Source organism: Moschus berezovskii, chromosome 4 (assembly GCF_049115385.1).
Source record: "Moschus berezovskii isolate FMDL1 chromosome 4, NW_MosBer_1.0, whole genome shotgun sequence".
Lineage (NCBI taxonomy): Eukaryota > Metazoa > Chordata > Mammalia > Artiodactyla > Moschidae > Moschus > Moschus berezovskii.
The window spans coordinates 115,999,164-116,011,148 of record NC_142463.1 but is presented as its reverse complement, the minus strand read 5'-3'; the positions used below and the strand labels follow the sequence as shown (position 1 = coordinate 116,011,148).

Below are 11,985 nucleotides of genomic sequence, written 5' to 3'. Positions count from 1 at the left end.
CTAAATGACTAATGACTAAAGCTATATATTCAGCTCTTTCTGCTATACCATAGGACCTCTCAGAGATTCAGAAGAGAAACCATGGAAGGAAGTAGAAGGTTATATGGAGAATGAAAGAGTCACACTGGAGGTAATAATAATATCTCTTGACCTTTTCAGAGTACCAGGAGTACCTGAATTCTTTTATGCATTCCTCATAACAATCTTGTGAGTAAAATACTTCCATAATTCCTGGTTTTAAAGATGAGAAAATGAAGGCTTAGAGTATATTACAGCAGAATTAAGTAGTTCTTTAATCAAAAGAGATCATTATAATAGTAAAAAGAAAAGCCATGTGGTGGGAGAAGATATTTGTATTATAATACATTTATTCTACAAGGGTCTTGTATCCATAACACGTGGTTGTCCCACTGTTCCAGCACCATTTATGGCAAAGACTGTCCTTTCTGTATTGAATTGCTTTTATACCTCTTTCAAAAAGCAGTTAATCATACTTGTGTGTGTACATTTTGGGGTTCATTATTCCATTCCATTGGTTTATATAAGGTAATTGTTGATTTATCATGGCTTAAGTCTGTCATTTTACTGTTTGCTTCTGGTTTCTTCTGATTTTTTTGTTCTGTTTTGCTTTCCTGGCCATTCTATAGGTTACTTAAATTAAAAAAATTCCATTTTGATTTGTCTATAGTGTGTCTTGAATGTATCTCAATAAATTTTAAAATGACTGCCTAAAGCATTACATTATTGTTGTTTTTCAGTTGCTAAGTCATGTCCAACTCTTTGTAACCCCACGGAGTGCAGCACTTCAGGCTTCCCTGTCCATCACCAACTCCCGGAGCTTACTCAAACTCATGTCCATCGAGTCGGTGATGCCATCCAACCATCTCAACCTTTGTCGTCCCCTTCTCCTCCTGCCTTCAATCTTTCCCAGCATCAGGGTCTTTTCCACTGAGTCAACTCTTCACATCAGGTGACCAAACTATGGGAGCTTCAGCTTCAGCATCAGTTCTTCCAATGAATATTCAAGGTTGATTTCTTCTAGGATTGAATGGTTTAATATCCTTGCTGTCCAAGGGACTCTCAATAGTCTTCTCCAGCACCAAAGTTCAAAAGCATCACTTCTTAGGTTCTCAGCCTTCTTTATGGTCCAACTCTCACATCAGTACATAACTTCTGGAATTCATGTCAATGTATGGCAAAACCAACCAATATAATATTGTAAAGTAATTAGCCTCCAATAAAAAAACATAGCTTTAACTATATGAACCTTTGTCTGCAAAGTGTCTCTGTTTTTTAATACACTGTCTAGATTTGTCATAGCTTTTCTTTTAATTATATGGCTATAGTCACCACCCACAGTGATTTTGGAGCCTAAGAAAATAAAATCTGTCACTGTTTCCACTTTTTCCCCATTGAAGTTTTTTTTAATTTATTTATTTTAATTGGAGGCTAATTACTTTATATTATTGTATTGGTTTTGTCATACACTGACATGAATCTGCCCCAGGTGTACATGTGTTCCCCATCTTGAACCCCCCTCCCACCTCCTTCCCTTCTTTCACCCTCATCAAGAGGCTCTTCAGTTCCTATTTGCTTCCTGACATTAGAGTGGTATCATTTTATTATCTGAGGTTGTTAATGTTTCTCCTGGGAATCTTGTGATTCATCCAGCCTAGAATTTCACTTGATGTACTCTGCATATAAGTTAAGTAAGCAGGGTGACAATATACAGTCTTGATGTTCTCCTCTCCCAATTTTGAACCAGTCCATTGTTTCATGTCTGGCTCTAACTATTGCTTCTTGACTTGCATACAGGTTTCTCAGGATGCAGGTAAGGTGGTCTGGTATTCCCATCTCTTGAAGTTTTCCACAATTTGTCATGATCCACACAATCAAAGGCTTTAGTGTAGTCAATGAGGCAGAAGTAGATGTTTTTCTGGAATTCCCTTTCTTTCTTTAAGATCCATTTACCAGTTTAACTAATGTGTAGAAACATTATGTGTACTAGATTCTTTTACCATCACTCCTTAATATTTTATCTTAAATAAAACCTCTCCATACACTGAGAATCATGTCAGGTAAAGTTATAATTTTTGCTTCAATTATCAGACATAATTTAGAAAACTCCAGAGGAGGAGGATATGAAATTATCTGTTTGTCCAGTGGTTAGGATTCAGTGCTTACACTGCAAAGGCTGGGTTCAATCCCTGGCTAGGAACTAAGATCCTGCAAGCTGCATGGAGTGGCAAAAAAAAAGGAAAGAAAAGAGAAAGATAGTCCGTTATATTTTCTCATATATTTTTACTCTTCCCATTGCTCTTTCTTTATGCTTGATGTTACACGTTTCTTTCTTTTTTCTTTCTGTTTCTAGATATTCCTTTAGCCATTTTTTTAGGGTAGGTCTGTTGGTGACAAATTCTGTTAATTTCCCCTCATATTGAGGATGTCTTGATTTCACCTTCATTTCCTGGGTATAGAATTCTAGATTGACAGTTCTTTTCTTTCAGCACTTGAAAAGCATTTGCTACTTCTCTTGCCCATATTAGTTTCTGATGAGAAATGAGCAGTCCTTTAAATTACTTTCCTCTGTAGTTTATGTGTTGTTTCTCCCTGTTATGAAGATTTTTTTTCTTTTTTGTTCGTTTTCAGCCGGTTGATATTAATCTGTTTTGGTATATATTTCTTTGAGTTTCTCCTGTTTGGGGTTTCTTCAGTTTATTGAATGTGTAGGTTTGCGCCTTTGCCAAATTTGGAGAAATTTAAATGTTTCTTTGAATACTTTTTCTTTAGACAAGAAAAATAAAAATATGTGTGGATTATAAGAGGAGAGACATATTATCATATTTTCAGATCATGTTACTGCTGATGTAGAAAATCTGTAGAGAACTACAGTATGAGAACTAATAAGGCAGTGAACAGGAGTCAAGCAAACAACCATATTGTATACAAGATATTCTTCTAACTTGGCACTCACTTTTTTTACTAATCTTGACCTAGTTCAATTAAGAGACAAAGAGTTATTTTCCCAATGGTAACATGGCATTTTATAAGCAGAATCAGGATATTGTGGCTTTTCTTGTCCTAGAAACGACCATGCTAAGGTTTCTGGGAAAATAAAGAGAAAATATTTTTGAAATGGGAAAGGACATGGATGGGGTGGAATGAGATCAGTAAAAAAAATCCTAGGAATGCCCCATTAGGACACAACTGAAAAAAGGAACTAAAAACAGTTTATGCTTTTGAAACAGAAAGTAATTACCTTTGGAAAGTGAAACTTAGCAGCAGAAACTTATTATTCAGTAGTCACCCCCTCAAATATTCATGGGATATTTTTGCTCATGGAACTTTGTTCTCTCTTGGTTTTCTCCCACCCCAGGCTTCTCTAATTATCCTTTGCTCAATGTTGCAAATTTCTCCCATCTATAAATATTGAAAAGTCTCTGAGTTCAGTCCTTGCTGTTATTGTTGTTTAGTTGCTAAGTCATGTCTGACTCATTGCAACCCCATGAACTGTATAGAGCTCCTCTGTTTGTGGGATTTCCCAGGCAAGAATACTGGAGTGTGTTATCATTTCCTTCTTCATGCGGTCTTCCCAACCTAAGGACTGAACCCATGTTCCCTGCTTGGCAGGCAGATTCTTTACCACTGAGCCACCTGGGAAGCCCTCAGTCCTTAGACTTACTCATTTCTTTATCTATCCCAATTCCTTAGTCCAGCTCATTCAGTCTCTTGATTTGAAATGCCCAATTTTATTTCCAGCCCTGACTTTCCCTTAATTCTTGTCTTGTATTTTCAGTGACTTACTCAGCATCTCCATCTGAAAGTCTAACAGGTATATAAATACCAAATCAAACCGTCACTTCCCTATCTTCTATTTCTTTCTCCACCTATCTTCATCTCAGTAAATTGTCACTCATTATTCAAGTTTGCAAGCCAAAAATTTTAATTATTCTTGACTCCACTTTCTCATATGCTATGTCCATTTATCAAAAAATTCTATTGGCTCTACCTTAGAAAATACCCAGAACCTAATCAATGCAAAGAAATAGAGGAAAACAACAGAATAGGAAAAACAAGAGATGTCTTCAAGAAAATTAGAGATTCTAAGGGAACATTTCATGCAAAGATGGGCTCCATAAAGGACAGAAATGGTATGGACCTAACAGAAGCAGAATATATTAAGAAGAGGTGGCAAGAATACACAGAAGAACTGTACTAAAAAGCTCTTCGTGACCAAGATAGTCACTATAACATGATCACTGACCTAGAGCCAGACATCTTGGAATGTGAAGTCAAGTGGGCCTTAGAAAGCATCACTATGAACAAAGCTAGTGGAGGTGATGGAATTCCAGTTGAGCTACTTCAGATCTTGAAAGATGATGCTGTGAAAGTGCTGCACTCAATATGCCAGCAAATTTGGAAAACTCAACAGTGGCCACAGGACTGGAAAAGGTCAGTCTTCATTCCAATCCCAAAGAAAGGCAATGCCAAAGAATGCTCAAACTACTGCACAATTGCACTCATCTCACATGCTAGTAAAGTCATGCTCAAAATTCTCCAAGCCAGGCTTCAACAATATGTGAACCGAGAACTCCCAGATGTTCAAGCAGGTTTTAGAAAAGGCAGAGGCACCAGAGATCAAATTGCCAACATCCGCTGGATCATGGAGAAAGCAAGAGAGTTCCAGAAAAACATCTATTTCTGCTTTATTGACTATGCCAAAGCCTTTGACGGTGTCAGTTGAGTTCAGTTCAGTTCAGTCGCTCAGTCGTGTCCAACTCTCCGCGACCCCATGAATCACACCACGCCAGGCCTCCCTATCCATCACCAACTCCAGGAGTTCACTCAAACTCATGTCCACAGAGTCGGTGATGCCATCCAGCCGTCTCATTCTCGGTCATCCCCTTCTCCTCCTGCCCCCAACCCTTCCCAGCATCAGAGTCTTTTCCAGTGAGTCAACTCGTCGCATGAGGTGGCCAAAGTATTGCAGTTTCAGCTTTAGCATCAGTTCTTCCAATGAACACTCAGGATTGATCTCCTTTAGAATGGACTGGTTGGATCTCCTTGCAGTACAAGGGACTCTCAAGAGTCTTCTCTAACACCACAGTTCAAAAGCATCAATTCTTCAGCGATCAGCTTTCTTCACAGTCCAACTCTCACATCCATACATGACCACGGGAAAAACCATAGCCTTGACTAGACGGACCTTGGTTGGCAAAGTAATGTCTCTGCTTTTTAAATTATTATCAAGTTTGATCATAACTTTCCTTCCAAGGAGTAAGAGTCTTTTAATTTCATGGCTGCAATCAGCATCTTCAGTGATTTTGGAGCCCCAAAAAATAAAATCTGACACTTTCCACTGTTTTTCCATCTATTTCCCATGAAGTGATGGGACCAAATGCCATTATCTTTGTTTTCTGAATGTTGAGCTTCAAGCCAACTTTTTCACTCTCCTCTTTCACTTTCATCAAGAGGCTTTTCAGTTCCTCTTCACTTTCTGCCATAAGGGTGGTGTCATCTGCATATCTGAGATTATTGATATTTCTCCCGGCAATCTTGATTCCAGCTTGTGCTTCTTCCAGCCCAGCGTTCCTCATGATGTACTCTGCATATAAGTTAAATAAGCAGGGTGACAATATACAGCCTTGACGCACTCCTTTTCCTATTTGGAACCAGTCTGTTGTTCCATGTCCAGTTCTGACTGTTCCTTCCTGACCTGCATACAGGTTTCTCAAGAGGCAGGTCAGGTGGTCTGGGATTCCCATTTCTTTCAGAACGTTCCACAGTTTCTTGTGATCCACACAGTCAAAGGCTTTGGCATAGTCAATGAAGCAGAAATAGATGTTTTTCTGGAACTCTCTTGCTTTCTCCATGGTCCAGTGGATATTGGCAATTTGATCTCTGGCGCCTCTGCCTTTTCTAAAACCTGCTTGAACATCTGGAAGTTCACGGTTCACATATTGCTGAAGCCTGGCTTGGAGAATTTTGAGCATGACTTTACTAGCGTGTGAGATGAGTGCAATTGTGTGGTAGTTTGAGTATTCTTTGGGATTCCCTTTCTTTGGGATTAGAATGAAGACTGATCTTTTCCAGTCCTGTGGCCATTGCTGAGTTTTCCAAATTTGCTGGCATATTGAGTGCAGCACTTTCACAGCATTATCTTTCAAGATTTGAAATAGCTCTACTGGAATTCCATCACCTCCACTAGCTTTGTTCATAGTGATGCTTTCTAAGGCCCACTTGACTTCACATTCCAAGATGTCTGGCTCTAGGTCAGTGATCACGTTATCGTGACTATCTTGCTCGTGAAGATCTTTTTTGTACAGTTCTTCTGTGTATTCTTGCCACCTCTTCTTAATATCTTCTGCTTCTGTTAGGTCCATACCATTTCTGTCCTTTATTGAGCCCATCTTTGCATGAAATGTTCCCTTGGAATCTCTAATTTTCTTGAAGAGATCTCTTGTTTTTCTTATTCTGCTGTTTTCCTCTATTTCTTTGCATTGATCACTGAGGAAGGCTTTCTTATCTCTCCTTGCTATTCTTTGGAACTCTGCATTCAGATGCTTATATCTTTCCTTTTCTCCTTTGCTTTTCGCTTCTCTTCTTTTCACAGCTATTTGTAAGGTCTCCTCAGACAGCCATTTCGCTTTTTTGCATTTCTTTTCCATGGGGATGGTCTTGGTCCCTGTCTCCTGTACAATGTCACGAACCTCCGTTCAGAGTTCATCAGGCACTCTATCAGATCTAGTCCCTTATATCTATTCCTCACTTCCACTGTATAATCATAAGGGATTTGATTTAGGTCATACCTGAATGGTCTACTGGTTTTCCATACTTTCTTCAATTTAAGTGTGAATTTGGCAATAAGGAGTTCATGATGTGAGCCACACTCAGCTCCTGGTCTTGTTTTTGCTAACTGTATACAGCTTCTCCATCTTTGGCTGCAAAGAATATAATCAATCTGATTTCGGTGTTGACCGTCTGGTGATGTCCATGTGTAGAGTCTTCTCTTGTGTTGTTGGAAGAGGGTGTTTGGTATGACCAGTGCGTTCTCTTGACAAAACTCTGTTAGCCTTTGCCCTGCTTCATTCCGTGCTCCAAGGCCAAATTTGCCTGTTACTCCAGGTGTTTCTTGACTTCCTTCTTTTGCATTCCAGTCCCCTATAATGAAAAGGACATCTATTTTGGGTGTTAGTTCTAAAAGGTCTTGTAGGTCTTCATAGAACCATTCAACTTCAGCTTCTTCAGCGTTACTGGTTGGGGCATAGGCCTGGATTACTGTAATATTGAATGGTTTGCCTTGGAAATGAACAGAAATCATTCTGTCGTTTTTAAGATCGCATCCAAGTACTGCATTTAGGACTCTTTTGTTGACCATGATGGCTACTCCATTTCTTCTAAGGGATTCCTGCCCACAGTAGTAGATATAATGGTCATCTGAGTTAAATTCACCCATTCCAGTCCATTTTAATTCACTGATTCCTAGAATGTCTATGTTCACTCTTGCCATCTCCTGTTTGACCACTTCCAATTTGCCTTGATTCATGGACCTAATATTCCAGGTTCCTATGCAATACTGCTCTTTACAGCACCGGACCTTGCTTCTATCATTGGTCACATCCACAACTGGGTATTGGTTTTGCTTTTGCTCCATCCCTTTATTCCTTCTAGAGTTACTTCTCCACTGATCTCCAGTAGCATACTGGGCACCTACCGACCTGGGGAATTCCTCATTCAGTATCCTATCATTTTGCCCTTTGATCCTGTTCATGGGGTTCTCAAGGCAAGTATACTGAAGTGGTTTGTCATTCCCTTCTTCAGTGGACCACATTCGGCTGTGGTCCATGTGATCAGATCAAACCGTGTGGATCACAATAAACTGTGGAAAATACTGAAAGAGATGGGAATACCAGACCACCTGACCTGCCTCTTGAGAAACCTGTATGCAGGTCAGGAAGCAACAGTTAGAACTGGACATGGAACAACAGACTGGTTCCAAATAGGAAAAGGAGTACGTCAAGGCTGTATATTGTCACCTTGCTTATTTAACTTATATGCAGAGTACATCATGAGGAACGCTGGGCTGGAAGAAGCACAAGCTGGAATCAAGATTGCCGGGAGAAATATCAATAATCTCAGATATGCAGATGACACCACCCTTATGGCAGAAAGTGAAGAGGAACTCAAAGGCCTTTTGATGAAAGTGAAAGAGGAGAGTGAAAAGGTTGGCTTGAAGCTCAACATTCAGAAAACAAAGATAATGGCATTTGGTCCCATCACTTCATGGGAAATAGATGGAAAAACAGTGGAAACAGTGTCAGACTTTATTTTTTTGGGCTCCAAAATCACTGCAGATGCTGATTGCAGCCATGAAATTAAAAGACTCTTACTCCTTGGAAGGAAAGTTATGACCAACCTGGATAGTATATTAAAAAGCAGAGACATTACTTTGCCAACCAAGGTCCGTCTAGTCAAGGCAATGATTTTTCCCGTGGTCATGTATGGATGTGAGAGTTGGACTGTGAAGAAAGCTGATCGCTGAAGAATTGATGCTTTTGAACTGTGGTGTTGGAGAAGACTCTTGAGAGTCCCTTATACTGCAAGGAGATCCAACCAGTCCATTCTAAGGGAGATTGATGCTGGGTGTTCATTGGAAGGACTAATACTAAAGCTGAAACTGCAATACTTTGGCCACCTCATGTGACGAGTTGACTCACTGGAAAAGACTCTGATGCTGGGAAAGGTTGGGGGCGGGAGGAGAAGGGGACGCCAGAGAATGAGATGGCTGGATGGCATCACCGACTCTATGGACATGAGTTTGAGAGAACTCCGGGAGTTGGTGATGGACAGGGAGACCTGGCATTCTGTGATTCATGGGTCGCAGAGAGTCGGACATGACTGAGCGACTGAACTAAACTGAATCACTTCTTATCACCTTTACCACCCTTTCCGAACACCATCTCTTCCTGCACTATTGTTGCGGCTACCTAACAAATCTCCTTACTTGTACTTTGGCCCTCTGTAATCTACTCTTCACAGACTAGAGTGATATTCTAGATCACTAGAGTGATATTTATAACATATAATCCAGGTCATCTCATTTCTCTGCTTGCTGGTTGTTTCCTATATTACTTGGGATAAAGTGCAAACTCCCTTTCAGGGCTTCTTATTAGGCTTTATGATAGCCCTTGGCTACCTTCTGATACAATTTCCTAGTTCTTTCCCCAAGTTATTTCACATCTATGACACTCACCACCTCATTGTCCCTAAATTGCTCCACCACACTCCCACCTCAAGGTCTTTGCAGTAGAAGAAAGCTCTTCTCCCAGATGCCCACATGGCTATCTCTTCCTCAAGATTCACTCAATGTTACCTATTAAAGAGAGCCTCCTGATCCCCTTGATATAACAACACTGCTTGATCTTTTACTCTCTATTTCTTTATGCTGCTTTATTATTTTTTTCTCTGAAAAATTAATAAATAGAAATCTCAATTAGAGTTGAGGTACTGGAAGGGGGAGCTCTCCTGTCCTGAGATGAAAACAGAGCCCAAGAGGAAAAAGAAAGACTTCCTTCCCTGGCAAGGGTCAGCCAGTGAAAAGACATGAACTTTGTTTAGAACAGCCCTGCCAAATTATCTTTACTCTTTTTAAAAGCATTCTCCTTCTTTGGCTGTGTGGGGACTTGCACGTGGCTTGCCATGATTGCAGACCCCAAATTTCAATTTTCTACTAATTTCTAAATAAGCCTATCTTTGGTAGAGACATATTAGGCAGTCTATCTATTTCAGGTCAACATTCTATAGGATCTACCATGTTAAAATTTAAGAGTTCTAAGAAGAGAGATTTTCTCTGCTCATTCAGAACTCTATTCTCAGAACTGGAATAGTGCCTGGTATACAGTAGATCTTCAACACATAGTTGAATAAATGAGTGAGTGTCCTGAGCATTAAAAGTTGTGTGATTTTGAGTGATACTCAGCATTTCCCTCTTTCTATTTGGAAAGTAAAATTGAGAGCAGAGAAGGTATGGGATTTCTTAGGACCTCAGGACTCAGCCTTCTGTGAAGATTGGTACAGTGGCAGAGAAGAATGTGAAGGGAGGATTCCTTCAGTCTAGAGAGGTGAGAGAAAATTTATTAAAAAATAGAATGCTTGTATATTTCCAAAAGGAAATCTATGTCATCTGAAAGTGAGAAACGGTTATTGATTTAAACCATGACTGTATTGTTATGACTCACTTATTTTAAAAACAGCCTTTCAATAATATTTTATTTTCAAAACATCAATAATTAGAATCTATTATGCAAAAGTAACCACAAAGCAAGCACAGCAGTCACATTTCTTATGGTGTGATTTTTCATTCAATTGTCATTATTTTTTTTCATTGTAAAATAACTAAGCATGATACTAAAATGTGAAATAAAGAGCCTAAAATTTCAAGTTAGAAAATGCAAGAACAGCTTGATACCTTTATCACTAACATGTTAATCACAATTGGACCAAAATTTTGAACATTTTCATTAGAATGATTCTTCAAACTCACTCTTAAATGTTTACTTTAGTGTTAAAATGTCTCTGGGAATGCACATAATTTTAATAATGTTGTGCTTTGAGACTTCACAGAAGCCAGCTGCAGTGAGAGTGTCATGTTTTCACTGGTCAGTGGCCCCCTCGTTACATCACCACAGAGTGCACTCCTATTGGCAGCGCTACACAAGGAAATCTTCACGCCCAATGCCTAAAGATGGAAGCACACCCACATTCCTCTGTGTGCCCTGTTCTCCTCCTGCCTCCTCGGCCAGGGTTGGACTCTGCTGATTGTCATGTCCTGTGCAGATCAGTTGTATATGAACCTGTGACTGTGCTTTCCTGGAATTGCCCCCGTTTCCCACAAGTGGGCAGAGGTGAGAGAATCATTATTAGATCTCACATCTCTATTCTGCATTCCAGTCTTCACACTTCTTAACTTACGTCCTCTTTCTGGGTCCCACCAATCACATGGCATGTCCTTTGGGGAAGGGACCTCTGGGAATGGAGGTGACCCCTCTTTTGTGCCAGTTACCACGGCCAGACCACTTCACCCCCACAGGCTGACCCCAAACACCCAGTGACCTACAGCAAGTACTATGGTGAAGGGTCCTGAACCAAAACCCTGGTGCTCCTTATTTGTCATCAACATAACTTGCGTCCCTCACTGTATTATCTGATGAAAGTACAGTTGAAAGGCTTTTCTTCTTTCAAATAAACCATGCTTTATTGGGGAAATCCACACATAAGGCAACAATTGCAAAGCAGAGGGCAAGGACTGCAATGGACAAAGTCTAAGGGGCTTTTGGAGTACAGAGTAGTTCTAGTAAAAACAGCCTCCTCTTAATGACCTCATGAGTTGTTGTAGGGTCAAAATTGTAGAACGGATGTGAAAGCACTTTGTGACTCTAAAGGGCAATACTATTGTGACTGCAAGACATTGCTCCTGCTTTAATGGATGGTAATTTCCAGATATGGTTGGAAGACAAAACAATTACGAGTTTTCTCTGTTATCTCTCCATTCAATCCCTTTCAGAAGATGGGACATAGGAGGGGAAGTGATGTAAGAAATGCTCAGGGTGCTCTTTGTCCGTCCATTTACCCGGAGATTGTCCACACTCCTTGTTCCTCACAGTACAGCCCTCCTCACTTCCCCTGGTATAACGCCTGCCTCTCTCTCTCTCTCACTCTGGAAGCATTACCCAGTGAGTGGATGTGCGCACAGATGCTCCAGCCACACTTCCTAGACTTGAGTCCTGATTATGTCCCTTCCCCCTGTTTAGTCTTGGCCATGATGATTTTAATGCTCTATGCCTCAGTTTACTCACATGAGAAATGGGGATATAGTTCTTAGTTCACAAGATTATAAATATTAAAAGAGATAATGAGGGACTTCACTTGTGGTCTTGTGGCTAAGACTCCATGCTCCTAATGCAAAAGTCCTGGGTTCAATTCTGG

General features: G+C 40.1%; 1 long non-coding RNA gene across 1 annotated transcript; it reads left to right on the top strand.

Moving 5' to 3' along the window:
• The first annotated feature begins 4 nt into the window (after nucleotides 1–4).
• Nucleotides 5–1,262, top strand: LOC148778233 (uncharacterized). The gene is made up of 2 exons (XR_016037140.1): nucleotides 5–130; nucleotides 759–1,262. It is a non-coding gene; the product is annotated as an uncharacterized LOC148778233 (long non-coding RNA).
• The last annotated feature ends 10,723 nt before the right edge of the window (nucleotides 1,263–11,985 follow it).